Genomic DNA, 18503 nt, shown 5'->3' on the forward strand with positions numbered 1-18503 from the left:
TGGCGGTTCAGCTGGAGATCATTTCAGCAGACGCACTGGCCTCATTACAGCCTTGGAACAAGATACAGGTTATTAAATATTTATCTGGAAGACCGAGTGTTTAGAGGGCACTTTAGAGGTTGTCTATTCCATAAAGCTGTTAAAGTCTTGACACTGTTTCATGGCAGTCCTATTATTAGGTTTCAATTTGCTGTTTGCATTTGGGCGTTTGTTATGCTATCAAGTAGGGTTACCAGATTTTCTGTCTGGAAAATCTGGACACCTAGACCCACCCCCAGGCCTGCCCAGTTACACCCATCCCCGCCCTGTCATGCCCTGGTCCCTCAAAAGGAGGACATCCGGTAACCCTAGGTTTGTCATCTGTCCCTCTAGATAAGTGGTCTCCAACTCAAACTCTTTGCAGGGCCACATTTTGGATTTGGAGGTACTTGGAGGGCCTCAGAAAAAATAGTTAATGTCTTATTAAAGAAATGACAATTTTGCATGAGGTAAAACTCTTTATAGTTTATAAATCTTTCCTTTTGGCTAAGTTTTAATAATAATATTGTCATTTATAGCTAAAAAGACATGATCATGAAAATGTTTTATTTTACTTTTGTGATTATGATAAACCTACCAAGGGCCTCAAAATAGGACCTGGCGGGCCGCGAGTTTGAGATCACTGCTCTAGAAGTTTGAAGGCAGGCCAGATTTTTGATTTTGGCGCCCTGTATCACCGGCGCCCTGGGCCAGGGCCTCACCTGGACCATAGGTTGAGCCAGCCCTGACTATACCATAGAAACATAGAAGATGACGGCAGAAAAGGGCTACAGCCCATCAAGTCTGCCCACTCTGCTTACCCACCCCCTGTCTATGCCCTAATGACCCAATTGCCTTATCTTGACCCTCGTAGTGAGATAGCCAGGGGGCACGTTTAGAACAAATGACCCGCAACCATCAATGTGTCTTTATAAAAACACTAGAAGTCGACTGACAAAGATCCCGGCTAGACTTTTACACCTGCCTGCCTCACAACTGACAGCATAGTATATTTGCACCCACTTCAGCTGGCAAGAACGCCGGGAGAGGACTCTAGCGCTGCTCCCAGCTGCTTAATGGGAAGGCTGGCGTATGTCGTTTTATGGTTTATTCTAATTATTTGCTTTTCCTTGGGAAGATAATAAAGGCGATGTGCAATTAATGTAAAGCAAGACTAAGGAAGGGAACTCCATTGGTTAAAGGAAAGCGCCAACAAGGAAAAAGAGGCAGGAAAGAGTAAGGAACTATAGGGAAGTCTTATGGTGCATTTCGAAAAGTAATTAAGTCAGCGTTGTTTGATAAATTCATTTCCTAAATGTGGATATTACTGCTGACAAAATTTTACATTGAACATATTTAAGAAACTTCTTGTATTTTAATTATTTGTATTGTATTTCGCTGATTGTCCAGCCTTCTTTTGTTTAAACTGCCTAGAAATTATGGCGGTATAGAAGAATAAAATTATGTTATGTTATCATGAAAACTACCAACTCCCGCCGAACCGCACAGGCTTTCTCAAGTCTGCCTTAAAGAGAACCTTGAATTTTGGATATATCTGCTCAATGCAAAGATTGCGTAGAAACGGATTCCAAAGGGATGGGGGGGGGGTGAGCCAGAAAAAGGCCCAAGTCCGGCTGGACTCCTAGTGAACCTCCTTTAACGGTGGAATGGGAAGACTGTTACCGCTGAGAGAGCGCAGGGTCCGAGTCGGAGTGCATAAGAACATAAGAATTGCCGCTGCTGGGTCAGACCAGTGGTCCATCATGTCCAGCGGTCCGCTCACGCGGCGGCCCTTAGGTCAAAGACCAGTGCCCTACCTGAGACTAGCCTTACCTGCGTACGTTCCGGTTCATGTGATAGTAAGGGAAGATAAATATTTTATGGAGCACTTCAGTACTTTATGAGTGAGGGGGTAAAATAGGTGCCCTTTTGGACTTTCCACATAGGGGCCCTGTTATAAAACAACCTTCTTAGAAAGCAATTTTCAAAGCCGTTTACCTGGGTCAACTAGCTTGTCCTCAGTCCGGCTGCAAGCACGTATACATTCAGTTGGGTTAAAAAAGGTGTTCCCATTGGTGCGTGTAGGTCAGGGGAGTGAAAAAGTAGCGTAGCGAGGGTGGGTGGCGCCCCCCCTGTCATGCGCACGCCTCCTTCCCTCCCCCGTACCTGTGTAACTTTCCCAGCGTGAGCATCATCATCAACTTACTGCCCGTGTGGGCGTCAGCTCTCCCTCTGACATCTGGGCGCGGGACCCAGAAGTGACATCGGAGAGAGAGCCGACAATGGCGCGAGCAGCAAATTTGGAATTGCCGCTCATGCCGACAAAGAACTAGAGGTAAAGTGTGTGTGTGGGGGGGGAGTGAAGGTGTGTGCATGGGGGAGAGGAGTGGGAAGGTGTGGGGGGGAGGGGCAAAGAGGAAGAAGGCTGCCGGCGCCCGGGGAGGGCCATCTCTCCCGCCCCCCTTACTACACCACTGCACACACATATCCAATTTTTTAGTACCTGCAAATCGTAGCACATGTACTTTGAGGCCATTGAACAACGGGGACAGCTGTCCTTGGCAAACTCTAGTTGGGTAAGGAACGGCCAAGCATATTGCAAACACGACAGGCTGCTCAATCTTGCCCTTTTACTGTTGACATTATCCCCAGATTCTACATACGTTGCTCAAAGTTGCACACCGAAATGTGGGTGTGTGCCCAATTACATAATTTAATTGGGTAACGAGCCAATTAACACCAAGAATTTGTTGCCAACAATCAGTTGTTGGGTGCTAATTGGCCAAAATTTGGATTTAATTGTGCATCTCACTAGGTACTATTGAAACTAGGTGCAACTGAAAAGGGGGCGTGGCAATGGGAGGAGCATGGGTGGGTCAGGGGCGTTCACTAAAGATACATGCAGTATCATAAAATATGGGGGGATCCGTACCTAATTTACATGTTTTGAGGATTTGCACCAGGTTTCACTGGTGTAAATCCTCTTGCCCAAATTCACCCCCCCCCTTTTTACAACGCCACACAAGAGGTTCTTAGCGCCAGCCGGCATGCTGATTGCACTGTTCCAACGCTCGTAGGAACGCTATGACTGTCGGAGCAGCGCAGTGTGCCGGCTGGTGCTAAAAACCTCTTGCGTGGTTTTGTAAAAGGGGGGGGAGGGGGATTGGGCTCGGATCCCGGCGCTTTGCGCTACTCTATAAGTGGCGCCGACTCAGAGTGCTGTTTATAGAACAGCGCTTAGTGCTCATTATTGGTTTTCGCCACCCAAATTGGGCGCCATTTACTGAATCTGGTTCTGTATGTCCTTCGTGCGATGTCGATTCCCGCAAAACTGCGGCGTCTGCCTCTGCTATTACTTAGATCCTGAAAGAGAATACCCCGGCAGAAGCCAAGACAAGATGAATAGAAACAGCGGTGAGGGTGGCTCCTTCTCTTTCCTTAGATCACCGTGTGAAGAAAGGTGCGTTAGGCAGATGAACCCTGGGTTTGATGGCGCTCTGGTCCTCTCTTAACTCAACCAAACATGTGTCTGTGCTACGACAGTTCAAATCCCACAGCCCAGAGAATCTGAGACTCCGTAATAACCTCCAAATACGATTTATTGCATGTAACCACTGAACGACTGTTGCTTTTTTCCTGTAAAATATAATTAGTGTTTTCTTGTCCCCAAACTGGTCTTGTGCCAAGAAAAGCTCAAAAAAGAAATGATTCCTTTTAAATAAAAGGTGATAATTTTGGGTGCTTTGATTCCATTAGGAGCTCTGCAGGGGAAAGATTTGTTGTGGATTCTAAGGATGATGGGATTTTGCCTCAATATGTGCCAGGGAGAAGGGTTAATCTACGTTTCTGTTAGATTAGGCCATGAGATACACCTGTTAAAGCAGCCTTGGAACAACAGTGTTATATGTTATAAGAGGTGGCTTGAGGCTGAAAGATTGGATTGGTTAACCTTGAAACCGAAAGCGGTGCTGGTCCAGGGAGCTTCACCGATCGCCTAGATTTAGGGGTCAGGAAGGAATTTTTACCCGAAAGACTGATTCAGGGTTTTTTGCCTTCCTCTGGACCAACACAGACCAGCGAAAGGCGCCGTCAGAACTAGACTGACAATAATGTATGCAATAAAGACCAATATTTTGTCACTTTATTCTTGTCCTGTCATCTGCTGATTTTCACATTTTTATTTCGTTGATTAATCCTTCACCGCCAAACTCTGATTAGTGACTTCCAGCCAACCTATTCACACACACACACACAACTACAAATACACAATGTCTTTTGGTGTGTAGATCAATATCCAGAGCCCTGAAGATTCCATTTCTACTGTGTCAAGTTTAAAGGACAAATCAACCAAGCAGCAACCCAGAAGGTAAAACTTGTCAGCATTGGGATCCTTATCCACACTTAAGAATCTATACCGTGGAATCATGCATGTGTTTGGCGCATGAAGGTCAGTATTCAGTGGGGTGGTTACTGCTTAAATAAAAATGGACTAGTCTTTAAGCCCGTTACATTAGCGGGTGCTAGAATAGATGTGTCTGTCTGTTTGTGTTTCTTTCTCTCTATCTCCTTGGCCGCTGTCTGTGTCCTTCTGTCTTCCCTCCCCCCCCCCGTGCAAAGCTGTCTGCCCCCAACACACCCCTCCCCCCAAAGCAGCCCCCTTTCCCTCACTGTCTTTCCATGGCCCCCCTTCTGTATTCCCCCCAGAACAAAGCCGTCTGCCCCCCAGCACACCCCTCCCCCCCAAAGCAGCCCCCTTTCCTTCTCCCTGAATGTCTCCATGGCCCCTTCTGCCTTCCCCCCCAGAGCAAAGCTGTCTGTCCCCAGCACACCTCTCCCCCCCCAAAGCAGCCCCCTTTCCCTCTCCCTGTCTCTCCATGGCCCCTTCTGTCTTCCCCCCAGAGCAAAACTGTCTGTCTCCAGCACACCCCTCCCCCCAAAGCAGTCCCCTTTCCCTCTCCCCCTGTATTGTTCCCGTTCTTACCCTCCCTCCATCCCGGCGTCTTCTGGCCTGCTCCTCTTCAAAGCAGCCTGCGATCTTGGCCGGCTTTAGCGAACCTCGCAGGCCGCTCTCCAACTTGGTAGCATGTTCCCTCTGACGCGATCCCGTGCGTCAGAGGGAATGTGCTACTGAGGTTGGAGAGCGGCCTGCGCAGTTCGCTAAAGCCGGCCATGATCGCAGGCTGCTTTGAAGAGGAGGATCAGCGGCGGCGGCGGTTGGTGAGTTAGAGCGGGAGGGGGGGAGCTCCAGTGTGTTCCCTGCCGAGGACATGGGCAGGGAGAGAGCTTGCCTGCGCTTCCTCCAGCGGTTGGTGAGTGAGGGCGGGAGGAGGGGAGTGGCAGAGTGATCCCTGCCGCCACGTTCTAAAATAGAATCCGGCCACGGATCAGAAAACACGGCTGCAGGGATCACGAAACCCTAAGTGCGCATGCGCGCTTAGGGTTTTATTATATAGGATTTGTTACTTGCTCCATCCTATAGTTCTGTGCGAGTTCCAGTAATACATTCATAATTAAAATACAAACAATAAAAATTTTTCTACATAACAAATCAGACATACAGTACAACAAATCGGACAAATCAACTGCTTACCAAATTCTACAAAAAAAAAAAAAAAATCATACTGAAAATCGTCGCTGAAACAGTTCAGTTTTAAGTAATTTCCTGAAACGTAAAAGAACGGGCACTTTCTTTACTTCAGAAGGCAAAATATTCCATGACACAGAGCCCTGGATGGCAATCATGGAATGTCGACAACTCCTTGATGTCCCCTGTCTCGATGAAGGCGCTTCCAAACGATGACGCTCCTCAGATCGCAGCTTCCTAGTGAAAAGACAACAGACTACTATTGGCAATTTTGTATGGGTGACTTTGTAAATCAAACAAAGCACCTTAAATTCAACTGGAGCTTGGACAGGTAATCAATGCAAGCGACAGAGAATTGGGGTACTAGGATCAAACTTAGTGGCCTCCAACAATCAATCTCGCTGCCACACTCTGAACTAATTGTGGTGCACTTCCGTGCATGGCATTGAAAAGTCAGTGCTAATAAAAATTTGTGCTCAGTGCTATCCTATAATAATAATAACAACAGTTTATATACCGCAGGACCGTGAAGTTCTATGCGGTTTACAAAGATTAAAAGATGGTGCAAATTGATCGAACTTAACAGAGGTGGAAGAAAGTGGTTAATAGGTCAAGAGAACCGTTATTGACGAGAAAGAGTTGTACGGGTCAGTTGTCTAGATACTTCAGAAACAGAAATGTTTTTAGGCGCTTCCTGAATTCCTCATAAGTAGCGAGCGAAAGCAATTGTTCTAGATCTTTACCCCATAATGCTGCCTGATGTGAGAGAAGGTGTTGATGGTGTTTTTTGAGTTTACATCCTCTAATTGGGGGGGAAACGAAGTTCGAATGTGAGCTTCTCTAATGCCTGTTGGCAGAGAAGGAGAAAAGGTCAGTTATGTATAACGTGACCATTTATTTTTTTCATTAAAACGGGACATCTATTAATATTCAGTCCCGCCCCCAACCCTGCCCTAGCCACAACCCAATCCCGCCCTAGCCCCGCCCCAGCTCCGCCCCCAATTTCTTCCATTCATTTTTCATGTACACATAATATCTTATCAATTCATAATGGTAACCATAAAAATTTTTAAAAACCACAAAGCATACTATACGCAGAGAAATGTTAATTATCATTTATATTTGGGGGTTTTCAAAGATGTCACGGCAGATGACTTTAAAATATGCAATGTCACTTCAGTAACTATAGAAAAATAGACAAATATAGTACAGATATAAATTCTCAAAACAGACACATTTTGATAACTAAATTGAAAATAAAGTCATTTTTCCTACCTTTGCTGTGTGGCAATCCTGCAACCCTGCAACCTGTCACAGAGAGATTTGGTAAGAGTTACAAGCCCAGATGCAGAAGGGTGAACCAAGATAGAGCTCGGGGGAGTAAATCAGCTGACTATCCTGTGGACTCGGAGGAAGAAATGGAAGTAGGACCAGAAAGCTGGGACTTCCCTGATAATGTACTGAGATCAGACAGTAAGGATTAGCCTTATTGTTTTACAGAGTCTGTGAAGCGGCAGCACAGCAGGGTGCCGTGAGAACAGTTCAAGCCAAGGGAAGAAAACTTTCTCCCCTGCAGCAAAAGGAGAGTGGTTTCTTCCCTCAACTTAAACGGAGGCTCTGTAATGAGCTTAAGAGGGCAGGAGGGGAAGCAGGCAGAGGAACGGAAACCAGATCGGGGAGGAGCTCCAGGACGGAGGAAGCAGCCCTGTGGGAGTCTGTGCTGACTGGAGAGCAGTCAGAACCACTGGAAGGAAATGACTGGATCATGGAAGAGGACCAGGAACCTTCCTGTAGATCCATATTTGCCTGAGCCTATGATGATAGAAGCCAGTTATACTCCCTCTGAAATCCAGCCTGAACTGATGGAGATTTCATAGCGTCTGTGAGTCTTGGGAGAAGGGGGTTTTCACTTCCCGTGCCTGTCTCCTGTTGAAACTGTGAATTGGTAGGACAGAAGTTAATCCCTGATTGTAAGCCTGTGTAAAGCATAACAGTTTATGTATGTGGCTCCAGCCGTAGCTCGGCTCATTCAAGCTCTGAGTGGGGAGACAGCTGGAAGACTCTGGTGTCCTATTACAAATCTCCGTACCTGCTTGCAACTATTAATTAATCTCCTTAAGCAAACTGTGAAGCCCCATTATCTCTGTGTGCCTTAGGAGCTAGGTAAAGTTAGCTTAAGGACTGTGCTGTTTGCTACGCTGGTTAACTGCAATGCTAGCTTGAAGAATTATGGCATACAACTTGCTTTAACAAATCTGTTTTGAATTGAAACGTTTTGACTATGAGAACAAATTGCCTGTTTAAACACAAGCTCTGGTGAAGAGAAACGCATGGACTGTGTGGCATGTAGCAAAGCCCAGAGCTATGGGATTTATGTTTTGTTTTATGAAGAATCTTTGTTTTGTGCAACCTTTTTCCACCACTGAAGCCGTGTTAGTGTGTTTTGCTGAGGCTGTGCGCCTAAATAAAGTTCTCAGCTTTTGATTTAAACCATTCTGACTACTGGACTGTTTGTACTAAAGTACACTTCAGTTGTTCCAGGGATATCCAGCTTGCAAGGTAACCCTACTTCAAAGGGGCTCACGCCAGAGTGTCAGTTGTGAGTCACTACCTGGCTACCAAAAACCGCTCGGCCAGAGTACAGGTGGTGACAGCTGTCTGGTGATTTCATGAGTCTCTTGTTGCGTTTCCTTCTGACTGTTCATCCTTTCTTTCTTTCTGCACTCAGGCCCTACAGTTGTCCCTTTCTATTCCCTCCCTCCTTCCTTCCTATGTCCTCAGTGCCCTCAGTGCCTCCTTCCTATGTCCTTAGTGCCCCTTCCTGTGTCCTTAGTGCTCCCAGTGCCTCCTTCCTATGTCCTTGGTGCCCCTTCCTATATCCTTAGTGACCTCGGTGCTTCCTTCCTATGTCCCCCTTACTGCCTTCCAACCTTTGTCTCCACCCCCTCCCCTATGCTCTGGCATCTCTCTCTTCTCCTTTTCTTCCTTCCCACTCCACCCCATGGTCTGGCATCTCTATTTCCTTCACATCACTCTCCTCTCTTTCCATCTCCCCCTCCCACTCATTATCTGGCATCTCTTCTTCCTTTCTCTCATTCCTTCCTCCTGGTCGGGCATCTGTCTCCTCCCCCTCCCTCCATATACCCTGACATCTTTCCCCCCCTCCATGGTCTGGTAGCTCCTTTCCTTTCCCTCCCTCCCATGTTCTTGGCATCTCTTTCCTCTCCTCTCCCTTCCCTAGTCTTCCTTCTCCCCTTTCTCTCCCCAATTGGATGCAGCAACAGCACTTCCCTTCTCCTATCCCCTCCCCAATTGGGTGCAGCAGCAGCACTTCCCTTCCCCTAGCCCCTCCTCAATTGGGTGCTGTAGCAGCTTTTCTCTTCCCCTCTCCCCCCTTTGGGTGCAGCAGCAGCAGCTTTTCTATTCCCTCCTCCCCCCCCTTGGGTGCAGCAGCATCATTTCTCTTCCAATCCCTCCCAACGGCAGAGTTGGAAGCTTCCCTCCATCGCTGACCTATCTTCCATAGGTCAGTGACGGAGGGAAGCTTATAACTTGCTGCTCTTCCTTGCTTCGGGCCTTCCTCGTTGCCAGGTCCTGCCTTCGCTGAAACAGAAAGTAGGCAGGAGTCAGACCCGGCAGCGAGGAAGGCCCGAAGAAAGTTGTAAGCTTTCCTCCATGTCTCCCTTAGCTTCCCTCCGTCGCTGCCTGTAGTGAACTCCTGCTCCGAGGCTCGAATGTGTGCGTACCGGCTTCCCTTCTCTTCTCCTCCCCACCCCGGGACGTAACTTCCGGTTTCGGAGGGAAGAGAAGGGAAGCCGGCACGCACACGTTAGAGCCCTAGAATGTGGGTTCAATTTGAATTCTGGAGTCAGCCTGGGAAGGAACATCGACAGCTGCAGCAGGATTAGGGCGTGGAGAACATGGCGGCAAGCAGGCACAGAGAACACTGCGGGGGTTTGGCGCTAGACTGACCGTCCCCTTGTCCCCGCACACAGCTTCGGGACGCTGTCCCTGAAAACGGGACATTTTGGCGTCCCGAAGCGGTGGCTCGGGACAACGGGACGGTCGGTCCAATAACGGGACTGTCCCGTTGAAAACGCGACGTATGGTCACCTTAGTTATGTATTTAGGGGCTAGTCCGTATAGTACTTTAAAGCAGAAGCAGGCGAACTTAAACTTTACGCGTGCCTCCATCGGTAACCAGTGTAGCTGTCGGTAGTAAGGTGTCACGTGATCAAACTTCCTCAGCCTGAAAATTAGTCTGACCGCTGCATTTTGCATTAATTGTAATCGTCGCATATTCTTTTGGGAAATTGCTAAATAGGCGATGTTACAGTAATCAAGTTGACTCAGTACGAGGGATTGGACCAGGATTTTGAATGCGGACCTATCAAAATATGCTCTAATGGATCGAAGTTTCCAGAGAGTGAAAAAAACCCTTTCTGATTAAGGAGTCTACTTGGTCTCTCTTGGTTAGGCATTGATCCTATAAGTGGCGCTCAGAGAGGGATATCATTTATAGACTCGCACTGGGATCCACGCCCACGAAGATTTATGCCACGTATAACCTGGTATAAATTCTCAGGCCTGAATTATGCACAGATCTCCCTTATTCTATAAAACTGTACAAATTCCAGGAACACCCCTGATCTGCCCAAGGTCACCCCCCTTTTTTGGATCTACACATACAATATATGTGCAGCTCCCAGTGCCGAAAGAGGTGGATAAAATTTAAATCAATGCCAATTAGTGCCAACAATTATTAACACCCAATTATTGGCGTTAATTGTCTCATTAACTGAATTGCACACACAGATTGGGTGTGTGCCCAAATTTTATGCATGCAGTTTTGAGTACCATATATAGAATTAGGGCAGTGCCTCTCAAACAGTGGTGTGCCAGAAGAGATCAGAACCAGAAAATTGACCCTGGTCCCTCCACAAAGGGTAATGTCGAAGAAACAAAAAGTCGTGGAGAGTCGATGTCCACTCGATCGAGTGCATTTCCACAGCGTTACAGCTCTACGTTCGTTAGTTAATCCACATGCCTGCATTTAGGACTACATAGGGACCCCTGAAGAAGACCACATTGTCGAAACACGGACCATGTTGGGCCCAGATGTTTCCCAGAGGTTCAGGCCCTAGACATTTTTATGCGGAAACTACCATTCTAGGATTTAAGGGCAAGTTGGACGCACATCTTCTTGCAAGACACATTGAGGGATAATTACGAGTGACCAAGGTCCTCGTCGGGGAACACCTAGCTGAGCCTCCACGGGTGCGGACCACCGGACTAGATGGACCCACGGCATTTCTTATTTGTTTGAATAAAGCCCTCATCTTGGGCATTGACTCTCCACGACTTTTGGTTTCTTCGGTGCCACAAGAGATTCCAGAATTTTACTTTATTTTATAAAGAATTCCCTAGAATAGATGATACGTACGTTGCGTATTGTGACCGGGCGTGGCCGTAGCTAGGGCGAAGCTTGGAGTATGGTGTGGAGGAAAATGTTAAGGTGAAAAAGAAAATGCGCCTTATTTGCATAGCGATGCCTACATTAACTTCAGTGCCGATAGGGACATGTGAGGAAGGCACTGGTATATTAGGCCAGGGTTTTCCTGGCCTAAAATACCGGCGCCTAACACATGCCACACCTACACTCCGCCCCAACCATGTCTACTTTACGGATAGGTACGCGTAGGCCTTGGTGGAGACATCGCTAGGTGCTGCACTGATATCCTTGCACAACTTCAATGGTTTATAAATTTTTTAAAAAATTAGGTTTTAATGATATTGTTAATTAAAACACCAATCAGCCTAATTTTTAAAAAAAAATTGTGTGCGGAAATTGGTGAGACCCTGCTAGGCACCGCCAGTGCAAGCGCCATTTACAGAATTCCCCTTTTACCGTCTCCTATTTGGGACGCACTAAGACCCAAATCCGGTATACGGAATCCTCAATTGTGCGTGTACAATGGTGCACATAGCCGATCTGAACGCACAGCTTAATTGTTAAACGAGCCAATTGGCACAAATAATTGGCAATTAACTAATAATTGGCACGAATTAGAAGTTATGAGTGCGGCTTTATAGGAGCATTCTATACAGCGGTGGGCTCATAGATGAAAGCGCGAGGGACAATCGCGCGCGGACAAATGAGCTGAGACAAATGCACGCAGGACGTCAGTGCGCCGGATTAAAAATTAAATTTAAAGCGCTCCGGGGGGGCTGGGGTTGGGGAGAACCCCCCAGTTTACTTAGAAGTGTTGGCGCTGTCGTCAGGGGGTTGGGGGGAACCTCCCTTTACAGAGGAAAGTGTCATTTTTCCCTGTTTTAGGGAAAAATTACGGTTTCTTCTGTAAGTGGTTCCCCCCCCCCACGGCAGCGCTAACACTTGTAAGTAAAGTGTGGGGGGGTCATCCCCCACCCTCAGAGCGCTTTAAATGTAACTTTTAATCCATTGCGCTGATGACCTGCGCGCATTTGTCTGTGCTCATTTGTCTGCGTGCGATTGTCTGGCATGCATTAGTCCCGTCACCAAAGTGGTGTGCGTCACTTTTAGTGTACAGATCCGGAAAGGGGGATGTGGCCAGGGGGTGGAGCATAGTGGGCATTCCTAAAAGTTAGGTGCACTGTTCTAGAACTTGCTTAATCTGAGCACATTGTAGGAGCAGGCCTAGTTTCCTTGGCCTAAATGGGTGGGCCTGCATGTTATACCGCATATGGCCGCTAAGCGCTATATAGCAGGTGCCTTTTATAGAATTGTACTATGTGCTGTTCTGATCAGTGGCAAATTTTTAGGCACCATACGAATATAGAATTTGGGGAGAAGTGTGACCACATGTCCATGCACATTTTTCAGCCATGACACACCCAGGTTTGCCATTTTTTGGGCCGCAAAAATCCAGACACATGGCCCCGCCCTGTTCTGCCTCTGGCCACGCCCCATTCTGCCTTCAGCTCCACCCCATTCCACCTCTCCCAGTTCAGCCTCCAGCCCCGCCCCCCACAAACCTCCTCTCTCCTTCCCCGACATGTTCTGGTCGCATCTGGAGGGCCTGGAGCATGCGCGGATGTGTATGACATTATCCGTGCATGCTCAGATGCTCTCCAGATGCAGCCGGAGCTCGTTAGGGCTTTCCAAAACCCTGACAAACTGCTGGGTTTTGGAAAGTCTGTCTGGGACCTCAGACAGTCCTCTAAAAAGAAGACATGTCCGGTTTTCCCGGACATCTAGTAATCCTAGACACACTTTTTCCAAAACATGCTAATAGGCAAAATATGCTTTAATGTGGTTTGCAGTAGCCTGTTTTTGGTGTGCTAAAGCTGTTTTAGATTAATGTCTTTTAGTAGAGAGGTTCATCAGCCCATAGACCAAATCAGGGGTCTCAAAGTCCCTCCTTGAGGGCCGCAATCCAGTCGGGTTTTCAGGATTTCCCCAATGAATATGCATGAGATCTATGTGCATGCACTGCTTTCAATGCATATTCATTGGGGAAATCCTGAAAACCCGACTGGATTGCGGCCCTCAAGGAGGGACTTTGAGACCCCTGGACTAAATTTGCTTTCTCACCATTTTCCTTCGTGCAGTTTATGATGGGGCTTTTTTTTATCCCAGGACAAGCAGGCATGATATTCTCACATGTGGGTGACGTCATCTACGGAGCCCCGATGCGGAAGCATTTTCAAGCAAACTTGATTGAAGATTTAAGTTTGCTCTGCTGCTCCACACATGCGTGCCTTCCTGCTCCACTAGGGGGCGCATCCCCTCGTGGTCTCCAGTTCAAAATTTTCCGCTGAGCCTAGAAGTCATGTTTTTCAGGCTCTGCCCCCAACTGCCTTCTAGCACCGCAATTTTTTCTTATTTTTTCTCAATTAAGTCGCTGTGCGCGAATTTTTTCTTGTTCAACTTGTTCCTGCTTCGTTTTTGACTGACCCGGAGGCTTCCGGGTCCCCGTGGCCGCGTGGCTACTCGAGCCGCGGCCAGTTTCGATTCTATGTCCCTGCCTTTGACCGGCTTTAAAAAGTGCACCCGGTGCGAGCAGCTTCTTTCCATCACAGACCTGCATCGCCGGTGCATCCTCTGCCTGGGGGCCGCTCATCCAACCGACTCCTGCCCCCAGTGCGCTACTTTCCAGAACCGGGCCCTTCGCCGAAGAAAAGTCCGCATGGCGGATCTTTTCGCCGCCGACCAACCCTCTACCTCGGCCTCGAGGTCGGCCCCGGCCTCGGCCCCGGCCTTGACCTTGGCCCCGAATACCTCGGCATCGCCTCGAGACTCGAACCCGAAGTCCTCGGGACAACAGAAAGCCTTGGCTCCGGGTAAGTCCCCTCTTCCCTCTTCAGGTCCCGTAACAGCGAAGAAGCCAGCCTCGGGGACGCCGGCGACGCATGGTGGAAGTCCCATGCTTACAGCCCCGGCGAAGTCCTCCAAGCCTTCGGGCCGTGCCTCCACCACACGGGAATACTCTGATACGAGGTCGCCCCCAGTGGAGTGCACCGAGGCAGTGGACATGCCCTCGATGCTGTCCGTGCCCGTTTTCCAGGACCTACTCCAAGCGATGATCTCATCGGAGCTGTCCGCTGCAATGGCCCATCTACAACCGGCCTCGACCTCGACCCCGCATGTGCAAGACCAGCCTGAGCCTCGCGTCGAGCCACCTCGAGGAAAAGCGCGCAAGCTTCGCCGCATCCCAACCTCCTCGGACTCCTCGCCAAGACACCCGAGGCGCTCTCCCTCCACAGACCGCCGCGGGGCAAAACATCGTGCTAAAATGACAGAAACCTCGAACCGCCGTACCTCCAAGAAGGCCCGAGGTTCCCCCACTCTACACCTACACCTCGTATGGGACCGCTGAAGGTTACGGAGCTATCACTCTCCAACCTGCGCATCCTCCGAACTCCCTCTTGGACCGGGGCTCCGATCCGAGGTTTCGGGCTTTCACCGAGGGAGTCCGGGTCGAGGTCACCGATTCGACATCGATCGGTACCCCGAACCCCGGCATCGTCTCCGAGGGGCTCCTCGAGACGTCGGAGATCCACGACCCTGGAACACTTTCACAGTGCGTCCCCGGGCTCGGAGCGTGGATCAGAGCAAGAGCCTCGATACTCGAGGGAAGCCTCCCCATCCTTCTCTACCCGATGGAGGTCTCGTTCACCGACCCCGCACGGGGCCTCGGGAACATCCCGCCCATCCTTCTCACGCTTTGTCCAGGATATGGGCCACGCTTTGGACTTGGACCTCCAATCCGACTCCAGATACTCTAAGGAATACCTAGCGGAGCTGGATATGCCATCACTGCCCAGAGAGTCCCTTCGCTTACCGCCTAACCCAGTACTCCAACAGGCTTTCTTCAGGAACCTGGAGACCCCCTATATGGTCACAGCAGTACCCTTCAAAATGGAGGCCAAGTACCGTACAGTACCCTTCCCGGGATTTGAACAACCGCAGCTCTCCCACCAGTCGTTGTTAGTAGAATCCTCCTTGAAAAAGGCTCACCCCTCCAGGGTCTCGGCGGCGGTCCCCCCAGGCCGAGAAGGCCGAACCCTAGACAAGTTCGGCAGGAGACTATATCAAAATGCGATGATGGCCTCTAGGGTGCAAAGCTACACCTTCACCTTCACATCCTACCTCAAACACCTCATTGGACTACTGAGAGCCTTTGAGACTGACCTACCGGCCTCCCGCCAAGGAGCGTTTAACCTACTTGCAGAGTCCCTCTCCAACCTACGCCTCCATCTATTCCATGCGGCCTACGATGACTTTGAACTCTCCTCCAGAGAGGCAGCCTTTGCTATCGCCATGCTCCGCCTAGCTTGGCTGCGCCTGGTAGACATGGACCCCAACTTACAGGACCGGTTGGCTAACCTCCCTTGCGTGGGTAAAGAACTGTTCGATGACACTATCGAGGCGGCTACAAAACGCCTCTCCGAACACGAACGCTTGTTTGCCTCCCTCATGCGGCAAAAGCCTAAACCGCCCGCGTCCAGGCCGTTCAGGGCCCCTCTGCACCGCTACCCACAAAAATCCACTCCTGCCTTCTCGCAGCCTCCACCCAGGCGTCTGCAAGCACACCATCGGGCCATGCCCAAGTCCCAACCGCCTGCGACTACCAAACCATCCCCGTCCTTTTGACGGGATACGCGGAAGGGGGCGGGCCCCCTCCGCCATAGTCCCAGGCCTCCTTCCCATCGGGGGCCGCCTCAAAGCCTTTTACCCTCGCTGGGAACAAGTCACGTCGGACGCATGGGTCCTTGGCGTGATCTCATCAGGATACTCTCTCAACTTTCGAGCCATTCCTCCAGACACCCCCCAAGGAATTGCCCTCCCAACCGGACGCAGCTACTCCGAAGCTCGAGATCTGCTTCGCCTGAGAGCAGTAGAGGAGGTTCCCCCCGAACAACGGGGAAGGGCTTCTACTCCCGTTACTTCCTGGTACCGAAAAAAACGGGAGACCTTCGCCCAATACTAGACTTGAGACGCCTCAACAAATTTCTGGTACGGGAAAAATTCCGGATGCTTTCCCTACCGACCCTCTACCCCCTGATCGACGAGGGCGACTGGCTCTGCTCCCTCGATCTGAAGGAGGCGTACACACATGTTCCAGTGCACCCCGCTCACCGCAAGTTCTTGCGATTTCAGGTGGGAGACCTGCACCTGCAATACCGAGTCCTCCCCTTCGGCCTAGCATCGTCACCTCGGGTCTTCACCAAGTGCCTCGTGGTGGTCGCAGCTACCTTACGCTCCCAAGGTCTTCAGGTATTCCCCTACCTGGACGACTGGCTGATCAAAGCCCCGTCCAGGGAAGGGGTTATCTCAGCGACCCAACAGACTATTACCTACCTACAGAGTCTGGGGTTCGAGATAAACTTCCCAAAATCCCAACTATGCCCCTCGTAGTCCCTACAATTCATCGGGGCAACACTGGACACGGTGCGCCTCCGTTCCTTCCTCCCCCCTCCGCGTCGAGAGGCGTTAGTAAGTCTGAGCCGAAGGATCTCACTGCTGACCTCAATATCAGCGCGACAGATGATGGCTCTCCTGGGCCACATGGCCTCCACCGTCCATGTCACACCCTTCGCCCGCCTCCATCTGAGAATCCCTCAATGGACCCTGGCCTCTCAATGGCCTCAAGACCGTGACCCGATCGATCGCCCCGTGACAGTGACTCCTTCCTTGCAACGATCGCTCCGCTGGTGGGCCGACTCTTCAAATCTTTCCAAAGGTTTACTCTTCCTCGCCCCTCCCCACAGCAAGGTACTCACCACGGACTCGTCGGAGTACGCTTGGGGAGCCCACCTGGACGGCCTCCGCACTCAGGGGATGTGGTCAGCAGAAGACCGCCGCTGTCACATCAACGTGCTAGAGCTCCGGGCCATCTATCTCGCAGCTGTAGCTTTTCAACACCTGCTTCACGACCGGGTGGTCCTCATCCGAACCGACAACCAGGTAGCAATGTACTACGTAAACAAACAAGGGGGGGGGACAGGGTCTTGGCCCCTCTGTCGGGAAGCCATGCGCCTCTGGACATGGGCAATCTCCAACAACACCTTCCTTCGAGCAGTGTACATACAAGGAGAACAAAACTGTCTGGCGGACAGACTCAGCCGCCTCCTCCAGCCACACGAGTGGTCACTGCACACTCAGACCCTACGACAAGTGTTCGAAAAGTGGGGGACGCCTCAAATAGATCTGTTCGTATCCCCCCACAATCACAAACTGCCCCTCTTCTGCTCCCGGATATACTCCCCGGACCGACTCGAGGCCGACGCCTTCCTCCTCGACTGGGAGGGAAGGTTTCTGTACGCGTTTCCGCCGTTTCCTCTGATCCTGCGGACGCTGGTCCACCTGAAAACGGTGACAGCCACCCTGATCCTGATTGCTCCTCACTGGCCACGCCAGCCTTGGTTTTCCCTTCTACTTCAACTCAGTGTCAGAGATCCACTGCCTCTGCCTCGGTTTCCCTCTCTACTATCACAGAGTCAGGGTTTGCTGTTACATCCCAATCTTCAATCTCTTCATCTGAATGCTTGGTTTCTTTCCCCCTGACTTCTCTCCCCGTGTCTCAATCAGTCAAGGAGATATTGGAGGCCTCTAGAAAGACCTCGACGAGAACCTGCTATTCCCAAAAGTGGACCAGATTCTCAGCCTGGTGCTCTTCTCACAGCCAGGACCCGGTGTCGGTCCCCGTCCCTCTGGTCCTTGACTATTTACTTCAACTATCTCACTCCGGCCTAAAGACCAACTCCATTCGAGTACACCTCAGTGCGATTGCGGCATTCCATCAGCCCCTGGAAGGAAAAGCCCTCTCGCTCCACCCCTTAGTCTCTCGCTTCATGAAGGGTCTGCTGAATGTCCACCCCCCTCTCAAACCCCCGCCGGTGGTTTGGGACCTTAACGTGGTTCTGGCTCAACTAATGAAACCTCCATTTGAGCCCTTGGACAAATGCCATCCTAAATTCCTCACTTGGAAGGTGATTTTCCTGCTTGCACTCACTTCTGCTCGACAAGTTAGTGAGCTACAGGCTCTGGTAGCGGACCCACCCTTCACCGTATTCCACCATGACAAGGTGGTACTCCGCACACATCCAAAGTTCTTGCCTAAAGTAGTGTCTGATTTTCACCTCAATCAGTCCATCGTCTTGCCCGTGTTTTTTCCCAAGCCCCACTCTCACTCCGGAGAGGTGGCACTTCACACTCTTGACTGTAAGAGAGCGTTGGCCTTTTACCTCCAACGCACTCAACCACACCGGAAAGTCCCACAATTGTTTTTGTCCTTCGACCCAAACCGGTTAGTCCACCCAGTTTCCAAGCGCACCTGGTCCAACTGGTTGGCCGATTGCATCACCTTTTGCTACGCTCAGGCTGGTCTCGCGCTGCATGGTCGAGTAATGGGACACA

Source organism: Geotrypetes seraphini, chromosome 8 (assembly GCF_902459505.1).
Source record: "Geotrypetes seraphini chromosome 8, aGeoSer1.1, whole genome shotgun sequence".
In the NCBI taxonomy this organism is placed as follows: Eukaryota; Metazoa; Chordata; class Amphibia; order Gymnophiona; family Dermophiidae; genus Geotrypetes; species Geotrypetes seraphini.